Raw genomic sequence first — 18,231 nt, 5'->3', positions numbered from 1 at the left:
AAGAACAGTTTTGGAAAGATCATATTTTTATGGTTTTGGTTGAATTATATCTAAAATTCAGTGCCTTTTGCTGCACAGTTCTTAAACTTTTATGTTTACTAAGCTGAAAATGAAATTAATTCTGCCCCATCCCCACTTTTCTTGAGCACTGGAACAAGTGGCTATAAGAGAAGAAATGGATGCATACAAGCGAAGGAGAAGGTGATAAAAATGGAAAAAAAAAGTAAAGTACTTAAGAGACAAATCTGGAATGCATGCACATCTTGGCTCAGAGACAGAAAGCAAGGGTAGAAGAGCTCTGTTAATACTTTATCAGGGATCATATCTTCTCTCAGTTGAAGAGTACAGAAAAGTCCTCGCTTGTTCTGATATATGTGCATCTAAGGGGCAGGTATGAAATCAAAATAAGTCCAGGAGCACTTAAAGAATGAACTATATAATTTGAAGATGCATATGCTTGAGGAGACCCCTAGCTGAAACATAAACCTGTAAGTCTTCTTGCTATACCTTCAAAGAACATTTATATGTATTTTATTTTTTTTTCCTTTTCCACCCTAGGAATGGCCTCTTCACATCAGCAGGAGAGAGTAACAGCATGGACTGTTGAAATAAAAAACTGCTTCTTGGAGCTGGACTGCATGTCAGTGACAATCCTTATTTTACTCTAAATTTTATGAAGAGACCTTTTGTTGAAACATCAGATCAGCTTAAAGTGAGATTTAGATACATGCCCCAAAAAGAGCATCTTCATAACTGGGCAAAATGCTATGTTAATGTTGTATTAATTAGTCAGTAATTGTCAGCAGTTACTGTCACTAAGCTGATCAATGTTTGGCAACAAATATCAGCCACACAAAGTTGGTGCCTCTGAAATTGCAGTGATCCCTTTCAATTTTAAAGTGCTTTCTACCCCCACCTAAATTTTATTCTTTATGTACAAAACATTGGACCTTGTGAACATTCTGGAGGTGGAATTTAGCGGGAATCTGACCCGAAAGACACTGTGTGGAATGAAAAGAAGTGAAAGCTTGTGTTACCTCTTGAGGTTCCCGAATGTATCTACAGTGTTACCAGAAGGTCCAGGAAGTTGCATCTGTCAAGTGTGAAATTCTTAAGCTCCAGAAATGCCCATTAAGAGAATTAGGAAACACCTGGAAATTTTCATCCACCAGAACACTATCATCTTTTCATCATATGCAATGTGTGTAACCTATGCACACATTGGTTTATTTATTTATTTATTTTTTTCCCCAGAAGTTTTTTTTTGCCTTTTTGTTCAAATGCAAATTTTATATTTTTGTCACTTTGGAGGTGTGAAAGCAATACTTGTTCCATATTAACAATATGTTCATTCATTTCCACTGGTATGGTTTTTGGTCTTTGAAAGTGAATTTTCTCCTGAATAGATCTATAATGATATTACATCCAGTCTGTTCTATGGTTCTATAAGTATGAAAATTAGATGACAATAGAAGGTTAAAAATAGTATAAAAATCATTGAATAAATAGTAATAATAATGATAAAGCTAGTTTCTCTGATGCTTTAATTTGTAGCTTCATCAATCATCAGGGCATAAATAAATTTATAACATCTGTGGTTGAATATTCAGGGCTGGGACCTGATTGTTGTATTCAGAGGGATGTGTTGAAAGTTAAAGAAACTCATCAGAGTCACCTTAAGCACATGAACATTTCTAGCGCATTTTGCAGTTTTACAGCTTTGCTCCGAAAACAACACCATAAGGTTATACAATGAGACTCTCAAACAGCCAAGGGACACAGAAACACTGTCAAAATCACTAGAGCACAGTTACAGAGCACTTTTAATGTAACATGAGTAATTGTATATAACAATTGCCAATATCCACAAGCTCTAACAATGTCTCTAGTGCAGAAGGTGAAGGCGGCTGTGGCAGACTTTAAATGATGATTATCTTTTCCAATAGTGTTTCGTTGGGAACTAGTAAGCTTGACATTTCCCTGCAGCTGCTTCTCCTTTACCTACTGCATCTGGCCTAGACCACTGGCAATGATTTAATGGTGAGAAATTTTGAAAAATTACAGTATTTTGAATACTCATTGTTCTAGCTGGTGTTCTGTTAGTTTGGTCCTGTTTTACAAATGTCTTCAGGGAGTTCTTTTAAGAGATAGGTTCCCAGGTACTTTGGCAATGCAGTACGCTGCTTGATTTTGTTTCATGTAGGAAACAAACTCAGGACATGCTTTGAGATAGTGCAGTTCAGCTCTCTGAGAGGCAGTGGTAGATTTTCCAAATGTGTTTATAAACAAACAAGCAAACAAACAACCAAATTAGAATAGCCTCAGTTTCTAGAAGTTCCGCAAAGGCCTTCTGTCACTTCCTCCAAAGAGTTTCTCAGGATTCCAAACTGAAAACTGAAAATTAAAATGAAGAGAATACTCTTACCTGGTTAACTAATCTGCATCTTCTATAACACAAGAAACATATGGGGATGAGGTTTTTGGTGCCACAGAAGAATGAACCAGCATAATCTAGGAGTCTTAAAATATTTGTAATTGCCTTCCTGTAAATTGCAAATGGCTTGCTTTTCCTTTAAACATGTGCTAAATTCCCACGGGAGTATATATACGATATATATCACAAGAATGTTAAAGCCTTTTGCATAACTAGATGTAAACACATTCACTGATACTGTCAGGTGATCAGAAAGATAATCACTTCCCAACAGAGTAGTGCTGCTTGGCCACAACTGTGGAAGAGCTGGTGTATAGGAGACAAATATTCAGTACCATAGTGAACCCAGAATTACAACAACAGTCATTTTGGTCAGTGGTCTCTCAGCTGGAGGAGAGCTAGAGAAGAGTTAGCTATCAGTTCAGAACAAGTTAGTGTCTGAGTGATGGCAGATTTGTGTCTCAATTATGAAGCTAAGAAGTCAACCATTCCACTGCAGTATTTCCTGAATAGCAATCTGGAAGCTGATGGATTTCTGCACCAGTTCTTTACTTTTTATTATTATTATTATTATTATTATTATTATTATTATTATTATTATTATTATTATTATTATTATTATTATTATTATTATTATTTTATTTTTATGATGATAGTTTTTAGCCATGCAGAATTCATTAAGAACAAACAAACAAACAAGCAAAAAATCCAGCCAGCTTTACTTGAGACTGAGGGGTAAACTCTATTATGAACAGTGAAAACAAACAAAAAACCTATCTATCTGTATATGTGCTGATGCTTTAAAAATGCTCATGTAAATTGAGGACCCTGGGGGGGAAAAAAAAGCTAGATGTTGCTTATTGTCCATTTCTTTTCTCCAGGGATAATAGTTGGAACAGCAAGTAATGGTACAAATGAGGATAGAATTTTATGCTGTTTGACATAAAATATACAATGGAAAACTGATATAGTTACGTCAATAAATCTTTTAAATGCAGAGAATTCCCTCACTCCACTGTTGCATTATGAATTCAGTAGCGTAACACTTTATTTGACAGTTGGTAGCAAAACTTGAACTCAGATTATTAATAACCTTTCCACAGTCTATCATTAATGTCAGTGGGTGCGGTTTAGGAGTTTTATTTTGGCAAGTGTAATATGTTAACATATTAACTGACTGCTCGTATAGTCAGAGCAGAAATGCTAGCCAGGGAAGGCATTTCACGCCAATTCTGGAGGCACTAAAAATAAACTGTTACTTACCAACTCAGGCAACTTAGTAAATGTCTGAATTCTACAGCCTTTGAAGTGCTACATCAACACTTAGTCCAGAGTTTAAGACTTTTCTTTTAGTAAGCATTTACATAGAAGAGGACTGTTTGGCTAGAGGACGTTTGGAGCAGACAAATCATGTCATTGATATCTTGTCAAGTTTAACATCCTGTGAAGGCAACTGGCGACAGTATACTCTGCTGAAAGAGACAGGCGGCTGTAAGTGCAGCCTGTGGAGCTGCTGAGTATTGACCTCGACTATTGGGCACAGATACAGTTATGCATATCTTGACTTATGTTAAGAGATGGAGTCTTTTTATAGCTATACTCTTGTTCATAATACATTTACTGCGGATTAATATTAGTACTGTATGAGATGCTACTGTGTCAGCATGAAATGATATACAAATTTAGCTCTTCAACAAAAACTGTGGGCTATATGAGCACTTGAAATTTTGTTTTGAATTAAGAAATTAGCTAAAGTGTTTTTTGATAAATTGGGATTTCTCAGTTCCTGGAGGGCTTGCACTGCTGTGCCCTTTTTAGGATATCATTCCCACAGGGTTGCTTGGAGTTGTCCAAGATTCTCCTAAACCTCCAAGTGCTGCTTCATAGGAGACAGAATCAAGAAAAGGATTCTATGGTCTCTCTCATTACAAATGGACCCACAGATCACTATCATCTCCTTTCAGAGTTCAAGAGAATATTAAAAAAAAAAATTAAAAAAAATAAAAAAATAAAAAAAAAAATGGTTCAGAAGTTGCTTGGAAGATATAATGTAGTCCCTTTCTTCCAAACTAAAGACTCACACCTAGGCCATCCCTGACATGTTTATTTTCACTGCTTTAAATAACTTCTTATCAGGGATCACTATGTTTCACCGCTAAAGGCTGGAGCACTACTCTAAAACTGGCTGGATTTTTTTCCCAACAGCTAGCACAAATGCCTTCTGGTACACATTAAGACAATTACTTCTCCTTCCAGCCTCACTAGATACAAAGAATATTGATCGTTTCCTTCTTGATATGTATTAGAAGAAAAATCACTTTTCTGCCTAAGCAATCATATTTTTTTTTAAACTTTGTTATGATTTTTAGATGCCTTATCATTCTTTGCTACTTTGTACATATTATATTCATTTTCTTTTCATAAAAGGATGGTGTGATTGACAAATTAAAGTTGGTCTGTGTTCCCACTTTAATTTGTTGAGCCCAGTTTTTTCTACTTTCTGTCTCATCTCGTGGTCTGTTCACCTATGCTGTCTTTTCTGTAGGTTGCTTCTTAAAATCTCTTTTAGATCGGTTTAAAAGGTTTACTAATATCAAGTTAAGTTAGGTCTATTACTTTCCAACAAAAGAAATATATATATTTTTTTTCTCTCAGATGAGAAAATTTTAAAGTCTTGACATGGTACATCCTCAAACTCTGCGTTGGTAGTTTCTTGTCATATTATTTTTTCTATAATTAAAAGATAGACTGTTTAACAGTAAAGACAGCAGCAATGATTGTACAGTATTCTAATGATTATAGACATTATCTTCCCTTGTATGCAACACCCTAAAACTGCTTTTATTCCCTTTTCAGAATGGTACTTTATTTGACTATTCACGTTTCCTCCTTGTGGACTCTCTTTGCATCTCTAAAAATTAAAATGCTTCTTGTAATACTTCAGTGTTTTTAGCGTGGAACCTCTATTTAAGCAAAAGTTTTCTTTCTTCAAACTATTGATGTCTTTTTCTTCCTGATATCCTTGTTTAAAGTAACTGTTTTATGAATCTTTTCCTATTTAAACTTGCCTGAACAAAATAGCATTGACTAGTTCAGTAGACATCATATAGCTAATTTTCTTTTAAGTAATGTGCTGTCTTGTCACATCTGAAGAACTATAAAATAACTTTATATATGCAATGCTATGTGAAAACAGAGCCAGAAGAAGTTGTTCATCACACTCTTCTTCTGTTTAACATTAGTCCTGAATTCAGAGAAGAGTGACTGCAGAAAACACAGGGCCCATCCAGTCCAACCTTAAACACCTCCAGGCATCCACAGCCTCCTGGGCAGCCTGTGCCACTGCCTCATCACTCAGTGAAAAACTTGCCCCTGCCATCTACTCTAAATCTCCCCTCTTTTAGTTTAAAGCCATTTCCTCTTGTTCTATCAGTATTAACTTGTGTAATAAGTAAGTCAGATGACATTCAGTTTAGAAGACACTATTTACCGAATGAAAAAGATAGCCAATGACGGTTAGTGTTGATTTTAAAGTGTTGTAAACAATTAACTTGTATGTTGTATCCTGCATTGTAATGTTACTAGGCTAATACATGAAGTGACATTGCAATAAATAACACAGTGCAACAAATTGTATATATATTGTGACAAATTTATTTTCCTAAAGCCATTCAATTTAATCACAGGTAATTTTGTCAATTTTTGCAACACAGCACCAAATTCTTTTCCCCATCCCCACATCTGGCATCACCAAGTACTTTAGATCAGAACTGAATACTAAAATGCAAAACTTCAAGTTCTCAAACACTGTAGGGAAATGAAATATTTTCATACATTACATGCCCATTTTCAAATACTTCCAGCCATGCTTCTTTCTTTTTTTCTGATCAGAGAATTAGAAAGTATTTTGTGTTGTGAATAACAAAACAACGGGTTTGATTGTAGTTGCAAATGTTTTTTCTTTTCCTAATCCAAAAGTTCTGTACATGTGGAATGTATGTGTCTTACTCCCAGTGGGACAAGTTTCCCAAGGAACTTAAAGACAGTGATATAATTGAATGTTAAGAACTACATTCCAAACAAAGGAGAATGTTGCCCTCCTATTTTAATGCCACTAGACCTTCCTCTGAGAACAGGAATATTACCTAAGCATTTTGTTTTAAAGTTCTTCTTGGAGCTGTCTGGCTATCACACAACAAAAAAATTCTGAGTACTACATGTAAAAACACTGCCCTTCCTATTCTCTCCCAAGAGATGGTGAGAAAACAGGAAGAAATACAAGATTTGGCTCCTGTGTCAAGATCCTACCACTGCATCCTGGTGTGGAGGCAAAGCAAAATGGTTTAAACAGTGTTTTAGAGTTTAAGCTTTGATTTCATTGGACATGAAATGTGCTTTTCCTAACATCTTTCCTAGAGTCAAAGAGATAAGGACACAGTGTTGCATAGAGAACCTTTCAATGATTTGTGCTGGAATAGATTTATATGGAATAAATTCCTCATGCCACACTGCATGAGTTGCCAGTCAGCTTCCAGTGTGTGTGCCCGGGGCTCTTCCTCTGTTAGGCCTTATAAAATCCCAAAGAAATGTTAAAACCACTATTGCCTGAGACAGAAAAGCTGCAGGGTACAAAATATAAGGAAATAAATAGAAAGAGACAGGTGAGCTATGTGGGCTTTTTGTCTTTCAATCCTGTTAATAATTGATCCGATGTGTAGATATGCCATGTGAAATAATAACAATACAGTTATTTTGGAATTAAGGAAAATTTCAGTTCTTAAGACTTTGGGAACTGACAGAAAGACAAGGAACAGCTAAGACTGTATTATTCTAGCATATAATGCTCACTAAAAAGCAGAAGGAGTTAATCTTATCACCCTGCACATGGTTGCATTTATAAAAGATAAAAATCGCAAACAAGTAATTCACAGTTACTTGTTACATATTCTTCCCATTACAGTTGACAGGTTCATTAATCATACAGTATATTTTACTATTAGAAGCTGTAAAGAAGATCAAATCTCTTGTAATTTTTCTTCTTCTTTTCCATTTGATAAGTGTGTTGTTTCAATGTGTAGATAAAATATAGTGTCAGTCACAAACAGTCTCAGGGGAATTGCAACTCTCAAGTTAGAAAATTCATTCTTATTTACAATGTAAAATTCCATGGAAAATGCATCACTTCCTTTTTAACTTGACCATTAGATTGAGTAAAATACATATGCCTGGGTATTCACAAAAGAAGTAATCCAGAATGAAGTGCCTGTGGATATAAGCAATATTTAAGTAATAGAAATATTGCTTACTGCATGTTGAAAGCATTAGCTATGAATAGCCCTATTCATACCATCACATTGATTCATAATTAAAGCCCTGTGAAAATTATAGAGAAAGTTGACATGTTTCACAAGCTGTTCATGGTAAATGTAGCAAATTTTACAGTTTGTTGTGACTTGCCAATAAGGAACTCTCGAAAGGAAAGATAAAGAAGGGATTCTATGCTACAGAGTTTTAGCAAGTGTGACTAACACAAATGAAGACCTATGCAGAAGGCATGGACCTAGCTTTTCAAAGAAAATTACAAGAAAATTAGATTGCTTCTTTGTAGAAAGCAATGTAACAACATTTCTAATGGAATACTTCTTGGTGGATGCACAACAGTAAATTCCAGTTTTATGTTTGAAGTAGGAAAGTTTAAAGAAGTAATAAAACTCAACCTTCTTGCCCAAAGAAAGAAAAATATAATACTTGCAAAGCTGTATGCTACTGTGAAGACATACATTGAAGTCTCACTATTTTTTTCTCTTTAAAGAGGAATTATAGTAATTTTTAGTCCTTTGTCTGTGTGTGGTGCTGTAATATGCATTGGCACTCTCTGGGCTGAAAATGGGACACAGGAAGGGTGCAGTGCAGTGCTGACTCAGGTTATGGCAAATGGTTTTATGCAGTTTGATATACTGGCTAAACACAGTCCTGTGAACAGTGAAAAACAGGCAGCTGTGCTTTCTGTTGTGATACAGGAATTTGAAAGGTGGTTTCAAGATTGCAGAAAAAAAATCATCAATTTTTTTGTGTATTTGCAACTCCATTTTCAGTCAACATAAATTTGTTACCTGAGAATTTTTGGATGGGATATACTGAGTTACAATCAGATATTCAATTTAAAATTCTCATCATAGCTCTTTACTGGAGTTGCACAAGACCTCTCTCACCAAAGTGAAATATCCTGTTCTTCACCATCACACCTTATTCATGTCATCACTTTTTTGGGCAGTATGTACATTTGTATCATATATTTTATATGCAGCCAAAGATAATTCCTCTTCACACAGTGCAGTCCAGGCAAGACAAAAGGTTGGACACCCATGATCTGGACTGTCAGCGTATGATATAACTAAGTGAGTGTGAATCAAGCTGATTTTCTGTGAGATTTTCAGAAGAATCAGGAAATGTTTGAAGACCTGTGCTTTAGGTATCTTCACAAGGGGCAGAACCAGACCTGGTAGTTCTTTCTTTCTTACATTGCCCTTTGATTCCTATAACACAAAACCAAGCTTCCTATTGAACTGAAAAAGAAACAAATCTTATGCTACTGATCCATCTTTCAGTGGATACTTTACCATAATGAAACACCAAAGCCAGGTTTAGTCGTTCTCATATTTCACTGCAATGAAAGTAGTACTATCCTATGTGGTACTGGGCTCCTCTTTTACTCAACATTAATTTATACTCTACATATCTTTTCATTTCCTAAAATTAAAAGTATACTTTTCACACCTCTCTGAATGAAATACTGCAGTCTCCATTCTGATTCTTTCTAAAATGAGAATTCATTTTAAAAAAATACAATTGAATAGATTTGTTACCTCTTTACAAAACCCCTAGAAACTATCTCTGAGACACAAGCTAGGTTCAAAAACCTGTTAGTTGAATGAATGGCTTGAAGCATTTGTGGAGGAATACAGGATTGTTCTACTTTAGAAAGTGAAATGAAATACCAGTCAGTGCTTCATAATGGGATGTACAAAAGCCACCTCACAGAACAGTTCTGGTAGTGGATAAAGCTCAGGAAGGTTTTCAATTTGTAACTTTTGGAGTCAAGATAAGTAAGTAAGTATTAGATATAACACTGCTGGTAAAGCTTCATTTTTTTTTTTCCTTTTACATTTGCAATTTTTGAAACTTGTGTTGGTAAAATAAATTGGCTTTTGATAATATGAAATGGGAATATTCAAAAGAAACCACATATTTATGTAAAGATATCAGAGTAGTTAATTACGTACTATGAAAATTAACCAATGTTGAGGAGTTAAGGCCAAATCCAGTGTGATTTATAGGGACACATTTATAACTAAAGATATGATCTTACCCTGATAGTCACAGTGCTTTCAGATTAAAACTGAAATCTTGCCAGTGTGTATAAGAATATATTTAATTTGCATTCAGTACAAATGAATATGTGCCATGTGCTCACGACAAATCGAATCAGCAGGTTTCTCAGCTGGTAACATAGGACTTTAGCTGTTAGAAACTTGCATGTGTGGAAGGCAAACCAGCCTTTCAGTGTTTGAATGAGGGGAGGTGGGAAAAAGCATTTGAGCTGAAAAAGAAGTAAAAATGACTTCAACAGATGTGAGCAAAGTGGCATCTATAAATGTGAAGCAGAGAAATGAAAAGTATCCAGGGGGGACATTTCATGAAAGCGGTGTTATAGTTTTTTATTTTTTGTACTGCAGTAATGATACTGTTGATTTCAAACAAAAAGCAAGCTGTGACAAACGTCTTGAAAGTTGCATAAGTAGAAGCTACAACCATTTGAATCTATGCTGGGAAAGACAACTAAAGTACAAAAGAAAAAAAAAAAAAAGAAAGGCAAGTAAGCTACTTTCTTTGAGAGAATAACAACAAATACATCACAGAAAAGAAGTTTACTGACTTAACAGAGCTTTTTGCACTGCTAATGTTTCATTTCATGTTCTGCACAGCCCTGCTATGAAAAGCTACTAGAACGCTCCTTGGGAAAAACATACCTTATGCTGGTGCGGTGCTCTTTTTAGATCAACCAAGAAGAAATACTTGCTAAAGCTTTTCAAAAGTCCTATGAAACATTGTTTCTCCACCATTTCTGTTCAAAGGCTACTTCACCTTTTTGGAAAAAATCCACCACCAACAACAATGATGAATTGTATTTATTTATTCTTTTCTCAGGATGTTTCTCACAATCAAATAAAAATTAATTTTTTATATACTTTTTTTTTTTTTCCTTGTGTTTGTATGATTGGGTAATATATAAATACATTTTCTAGATTTTTTTTTTTTTTTCCTAGGGAACCTCTTATGAAGTTTATAACTTATAACGTGAAAGAACAACAAGAAGACTGTCATAACTTTGTGTGTTGTTGGTATAACTGCTGGTATCCCTGTGTTCATCAGCACCTTTCATAGCAATGCTATCTCAGTCCTGGGGGAACAGAGGATTATAGCTTTGAGAAAAAGATCTAGATATGAAAACACCCCTAGTAGATTTTACTTTCTAGAAAATATCAAACCAGAAGGCACACAGATAGGAGAAACCATCCTGAAATTTGAGACCTTTGTGCATATGCTTCATGGTTTTTTTTTGTTCCAGTAATAACTTACATGAGTTATTTTGAAGACTTTGGACCAACAAAGTCAAATGTGCTTTGTATCATTCCATATTTTGAATATGATTCTCATTGCTTTGGGAAATCTGCTGGTGCCTGCTAACACTCTAATGTGTTGGGTTTTTTTGTTTTTTTGTGTTTTTTTTTTTCTTAAAAGAATATTAATATCTTTCAGAATGACAAACCAAAGAACCAGGAACACTGTACAGTTTCTTTGCATGCCAAAGTACACTTGCAGACTATTTTTTCCTTGCCAAATACATTCATAATTATCCATTCCATAGTTATTTTAGCTGTACCTGTTTTTACTGATGTCATTACTAACATATGCTTTACTACTGAGATCTCTATTTTTTTCATGTGTGAAGTCAGAGCTAAATGAACTGGTAGTTTTGAGTGTCAGTGGTAAAGAATTCTAACCTCCACAATGAAGTTCTTTGAAAATGTTCTGTCAAAATTGCATTTGCAATTATGACCTAAATGTAAAGATCAGTGATCAGGAAAGTAGGGTTATCTACATTTCCTGTTCAAGATAGTAATTTGATTTGCAGTTCTCTTTACTGAGAGATATTCACACAGACATTTTTGAAATTTTTTACTTTCTTCTGTGAGAAAATTTACTAAAAATATCATTTGCTGGATATTGCTTTTCTTGGCTATCACAGCTTTCTAGGAAAAACAGTACTGGAGAAGGTCACTGAAAGATCCCAAGAGTCTGAACAAAAGTGTTTATTTTTCACTACATGAATTTACTTTGCAATGTTGCATTTGTACAAATATACATATGCATTTATATATGTATACACGTGGAGCTCACATGGCAAGGTTTTGTTAGCACATGGTGCTGCAGGAGTAGCCCTTGTGAGAAAAGCCCAGTGCGTATCAGATCAGGGCCAGCTCCAGCTGCTCCAAAAGCAACCCTCTGTTGCCAGAGCTGAACAATGAGTGATACTGGGAGTGCTCTGGGAGAGCAGATTTAAGGAAAGGAAACACTGCTCCAACAGCAGCTGGGAAAGACGGTTGAGAAATCAGAGAGAAATAGCCCTACAGCCCCCAAAGTCAATGCAGAAGGAGGGGAGGAGGTGCTCTAGGAACAGAGCAGAAGCTACCTGCAGCCCAGGAGAGGCCTATGGTGGAGCAGGCTGTCCTCCTGCAGCCCCTGTGTATCCTGTGCAGCAGAGCTCCATGTGCCACATGGAGTTTAGCTGGCCATCAGTGTGAAACCACCATAGCATAAATACAGAAAAGTTGCTTAGCAAATCCTCAAAAACTTAATACAAATATAAGGAACTTCCATTTATTTGAAGAAGCTGACAGATATTTTGAAGTCTTGTTCTCACTTCTAGACTAACTGGATGAAAGCACTTCTGTGTCTTGAAATGTTTGGACATCATTAAATACAATAGTAAATACCCTTTGTGCTGACTTAGTTCACCATTTCATTGTGGTTTTTTGTTTTTTTGTTTTTTTTTTTCTGGTGTGCAATTAGTTTCTTGGAGACCATAGGATGAAATGTTTGTTTTGAAGAATATGTATTAGAAGTCATGCCAGTAACAGTTTATAATACACTGCAATGTCAGCCAGAAAAAAACCAAACCAAAACAAAACAAAAAAACCCCTTCTATTTAAGTTGATGGGGACAGACTTTTGAGTGTTTTCAGGGAGTCTGCTTTTCATGTACAATTCTGCCTGTGTTTCCCCTCTCTGAGCTATTTATTTTTTCCCCTACTATGTGGTCTAAAAAGATATCTCATGAATTCTAACTTATCCCTGCTGAGTTCTGCAGTCTCCTCAGCTTTGACCACAGGTGTGTTCCACTGTTCCATTATTTGTGGAGTAGATAATAGAGGAATTGATGTGTTTTGGACATTTTTTCTGTCCAGATAGGTTATTTTTTCAGTAGTTATTTTTGCAGTTCAATAATCATTATTGTTCTCTGTGTTTTTCTTAGAAAAGCGTACATCAAACATTTCATGCACTGTCACTTTGATAAACCTTAATCAGCTGAAACTGCTTATAAAAAAGGTACTCAAATACTTCAATGAAAAGGAGGACCTTTTGTAAATCCCACCATGTAAGCACTGCCTAATACCTGGATCCAAAGAACAAAAAGTATCGATGTCATTCATGAAGCGTTACCTTTTAGCTAAAAGTTACACAAGTTAATTATTTCAAATGTCGTAATATCACCAGTTTTAGAAAAAGTCTTAAATGCATATGGTTTTGGTTTTTTTTTTCTTTTTTTTTTTTTTTCTTTTTTCTTGGTAATCTCTCTCAGAAATCATTTTCTGCCAGTAACTATGACAGTAGATTAGTGGAATAAGATTTCTCATTTCTAAAAGTAAGAGATCATTCAGATCAGAATTTAGAAGCTAGTTTTCAACATCTTAGCTCCAGCGGATGTATATCCCAAGCAACTAGAAATATGTATTGGATTCATTTTAAACACAGCAATATACTGGTTGTGCCAGAGTCAAGGTGTCCTGTATTATTATGAATTAAACATGCAAGATATTCTAGTGGCCCTAAAGAAAATGATGGTGCAAATGTACCTTTAGTAGAAGTTTTGTGCTCTCACTGCAAAAAAGATACTGAGGCCCTGAAGCATGTCCAGGGAACAGCAGAGTAGCTGTGTTAGTTCTGCAGCACAAGTCTTATGGGAAGAGACTGAGAGAAATGCTGTTGTTCAATCTGGAGAAGAGGAGGCTCAGGGGAGACCTTATCACACTCTACAACTCTCTGAAAGTAAGCTGTAACAAGTTGGGAGTCAACCTCTTCTCCCGAGTGACAGCATCAGGACTAGAGGAAATGGCCTTAAGTTTAACAAAAGGAGATTTGGTTTGGATATTAAGAAGAATTTATTCTCAGAAAGTAGTGAGGCATTGGAACAGGTCACTTAAGGAAATGGTGGAGTCACTGTTCCTAAAAGTATTTAATGTAAGGGTAGATGTAATACTTAGGAAGTAGTTTATTGGGCAGTATTGAAGGTAGGTTGATTATTGGACTAGATGATCTTAGAGGTCTTTTCCAACCTTAATGATTCAGTGCTTCTAAGAGTTAAATAATATATTAACCAAGATAGTTTTTTTAATATGAATACTGCATAAACTAGGGGATCTTTAACTGTGCTGCAATAGCATCAGTGGCTTTAATACAGAACTTGTAAAATTGGTTGAGCGATGGTTCAAAGATTTTAAGAAAAGCTGTGCTTTTCCTTCTGTATACTAACTAGTCAGAACTGGTGCTTTTAGTACTCTGGGTGATGTTCTAGCACTATTTAACACTACATTATCTTATTTGTAAATTCCTGTTAAAACAATTGTTACAGAGTTATCTAGATCAATCTATGTCTGTGACAGGGGGCAGTGGGCCCCCTGACCCCAAAAAAACAGGAAGGGAAAAGGGGAGCGGGCAGGAAGATGGGAGATAGGCTCAAGGAAACAAACAAAAGACAAACCCAGTAGTCATTGTTTACACATGCATGAAGACATTAACAGAGCAATATTTTTAACTTATCGTGCCTTACAGGAATGCCAGTGGGTTTTTTTGTTATTTGTTTTGTTTTGTCTTAATAGGGGAAAACTTATTTTAACTAAGGGATAGTTCAGGCACGGGAATAAAGAGAGTAAATCGTTCATGAAAGAGTACAGGTACAAAATCAATAGAAAGTCTATCAGACTTTTGGACAAGCATCTACACTTAAAGACAAAATGAGATAGCTGTGTATCATTTCTGTGAATATGAATGAGTGATCTCCATATTTCTTTATTCCAGTGCCATGCTCCTACACCCTGGAAAAATGATCTGATGCCTAGACTCACTATAAAGAGTAGCTTATAGTTCAGTAATCCAGTGTGAGAAAGCAATAGCAAAATAGAAAGGATCTATAATAATCACTGAAATTCACAATGTCCTGATTTTGGCTGGGATAGAGTTAATTTTCTTCCTACTGTCTAGTATGGTGGTGTGTTTTCAATTTAGGATGAGAATAATGGTTTATGTTGGTGAATTGTTTGTTTATGATGAGTAGATGGTGCTATTTGTACTTTTTTCTCCAACTTCCTTGGAAAGTTTTCTTGTTCAGAACCAAAACACTTGTGTAAAGGAATCAAAGTTGTGAAGTTCATGCTATGTTATTTACAGAAATCCCAAATCTACTGTCACTCTCCACCCCTTACCCTGCTTTTAAAATTATTATTCAAATGTGCCTCAAGTTAGAATTACATCATCAGCAAAACTGTTTTAGGTAGTGTATTTTAGCTGACTAGGCAGTTAGTAACTTTGGAAACTGATGATTAGTAGGAAAATTTCCAGGCTCTATCATTAATGAGCAAGAAACTCTAAAGGAAAAAGCTAATAGAGACAAAACAAAAGGAGGCAGTTTTGTTGTGCTCTGTCATCTTGCAGATGCTTTTAGAGGCCTCTGTTCATCTGGCTGACTTGAGAGTTTCAGTAAGGTAGCATAGTAGCCATCAACCAGGGACAATGCTTTTGTTAATCAAGCATCACTCTTGGAGGCTGCTAAGCCTCTTAAACTTATCTTGATAGCCATTGCTTTCCAACAGCTTACAAAGAAATCTATGTCTGGTGAATATATGCTTCACTTGTTCTAGAAAAGTCAATATAAAAACGATCCTTTTCACGTAGGTGTTCTACATGAAGGAAAAGATGCAGATACTAAAGCTATCCAGACTGGGCCAGAAAAGAACCAGCATAATGAGAACTAATGAATAACCCTTAAAGACACTCAAAAGTCTGGTAGCAGTTTGTTTTTGTTGTTGTTGGTAGTGGTTTGTGTATTCATAAAGAAAGTTAACTAAATAGTGGAACAAACAACCAAGGAAGAATTTAAGTTCTTCCAATTCTGAAGTCTTTAAATCATAGGATTTTTTGGCTTACTTCAGTTTAAGTATGAAATGTGATTGCTCACATCTGGTATGAGGTCAACCACTTGCTAATTGACTTTATGGTCAGTTTATTGATGAATAATTTAACAATACATCTTTGCTCACTTTGCATGTTTGTCAACATTTTGTGTATAATGATTTTCTACCCACATATTGCATTGGTTTCTGCAATTGTACTATTGTATCAGTGAAAAAAACGAGCAATTGATTCTTTAGATCTTTTCTTTATTTGAAAATAAGGCAAGTTTTGAAGGAAAGTAATATCCAAATTAAGATATATATATATCCGATTTTAATCCTTTACTTTTGAATGTTTGAAATGAATAAAAACCATTACTTCAAAAGTACTCAATTTTTTTATCTATATATTACAGAATCACAGAATTATCAAGGTTGGAAAAGACCTAGAAGATGATCCAGTCCAACCATTACCAATACTTCCCAGCTAAATCATATCCCTCAATACATTTGTATTTCAGTAGAATTGTATTTCAAACAAGCCATACATTTTGAGCAAAACAGTTACAATCCTATCTACAAAATTACTACTACTCTGAAGGCAGATCACCCTGTGTATATTGTATATGCACTTATCTTATTGGGCAGACTTATTTGCTTGACTGAATGCTAAATAAAGCCATGAAGTAAGACTGTTTTCAAGTATAACAGAAAGTTAAATAAATCTTGTCCATCATATAGAAGCTTTCCCAGTAATGAAATACTAAGTGTGGAAAATTCTGTAGTAAATGATTCACTAATAGATTTTACTTATAATCAGAAATAATAAGAGTCTTAAAAATTAGACTTTTTTCTATACTTATAAAAAGATGTACTGTTACAGAGGTCAGTCATTGTCTTTCAGTATATATTCCACAGTATAACTGCTTCTTTATCTTACAGGCAGATGAAATAGGTTCCTTTGCATAATACTCATCTTAAAAAAAACAAAATGCTTTCTGGTTTGACACGTCCGGCTGCTTTCCCTTTGTACCTTTTCTAATAATAGAGAAATTATGTGGCCATATTAAACTACTTGAATTCTTATACGGACAAAAATTAAGTCTATTAAGACAAATAATGACTTGGAAATTATACTGAGAAGATTACTTCAGGCCACTAGTTCCTTCATTTATGGACCTTTTGTTTATTGCAGTTTTAACTGTTGTCTTCTCTAGGCTACACCTTATTACTGTTGTTGAACCCAAACTAATAAATATTGTTCTAATTTATCTAATCTAGACAGTTCTTCTTTCTTCATCATGTCAACCTAATGGATATTAAAAAAGCTTTGAAAGTGTACTTTTTGCTTCTCTCCTAAGTGCTGCTCCCTATGGTAATATAACCCTATAACTAGTTTGCCTATACTACAGTTGTTAATTGCTTTGCACTTTAGTCAATCAGTTATTCCCCATGAAATATATATGCAGACAATACCATCTTTATAAAGAAGTATAAGCTTGATTGAATAACTTTGTATCTTTGACTGGATGTTAGACAATGGACTTATGAAAGTGGACTTTATGAATAAAGAAATTAAGTTAAATTCTCAGTTTTGCTTTCAAGCCACAAAATTAATTAATCAAAATGTACTATTAACAAGAGGGTAATAAGGTCTTCTTCCCTTGATAAAACTTGAATTCTAAAAACTATGCCTAAAACACTGCATTACACAAAAGAATACATCAAAGAGATGAATTCACTTTCTGTACTGTTACTCATGTTGCTAAATACATTACTGAGAATGGATAACATTACTGGAGATCAATTCAAGAGTACAAGATGGAATGTAACTTGTCCAGGTGGATCTTCAGCATATGGATACTGCATTTATTTTAAAGGATTTCAAAGACACAGAGGAAACTTAGTGACCTGATTACAGATTGCATTTGTTGTTGTTGAAATGTTTTTTTTAAATGCCATGTATTCTACTGGATGGCAAGATTTGAAAAATGATCCAGGTCTAGTCTTCTCTCTAATGGTACTAACTCAGTAAGTAATGGTAGCCAATAGTGTGAATTGTAAATTTGCTCCTTTCCTTTTTGGACAAATGTTGTTATTTTAGGTTCTTGATGGGTAAACCACCGAAAATATAGGTTAAAAGACTTCCACTGTACTTTTTTTTTTTTTTTTTTCTCCTCTTAGAAGAGTCACCTTTCATAGATGAGATCTGAGATAATCACATATTCTTAGAGAACAGACTTAACTGTAATTGTTGTGTTTTAAGGATAAGGAATAAATTCTTTCA

The 18,231-nt window shown here is 34.9% G+C and overlaps 2 long non-coding RNA genes across 2 annotated transcripts in view; one reads left to right on the top strand and one right to left on the bottom strand.

Moving 5' to 3' along the window:
• Positions 1 to 634, top strand: part of LOC116652960 (uncharacterized) — a 44,951-nt gene extending 44,317 nt beyond the window's left edge. The window contains exon 2 of the long non-coding RNA XR_004306228.2: positions 559 to 634. This is a non-coding gene — a long non-coding RNA (uncharacterized LOC116652960). The remainder of the gene's footprint in view (positions 1 to 558) is intronic.
• LOC146761764 (uncharacterized) overlaps positions 1 to 18,231 on the bottom strand; it is a 55,685-nt gene that overhangs the window by 10,895 nt on the left and 26,559 nt on the right. The gene's annotated exons all lie outside the window — the stretch shown is intronic.

This window comes from Coturnix japonica, chromosome 2 (assembly GCF_054131305.1).
Source record: "Coturnix japonica strain WE chromosome 2, WE-NBRP24, whole genome shotgun sequence".
In the NCBI taxonomy this organism is placed as follows: Eukaryota; Metazoa; Chordata; class Aves; order Galliformes; family Phasianidae; genus Coturnix; species Coturnix japonica.
This window is presented reverse-complemented; position numbering and strand designations above follow the sequence as displayed.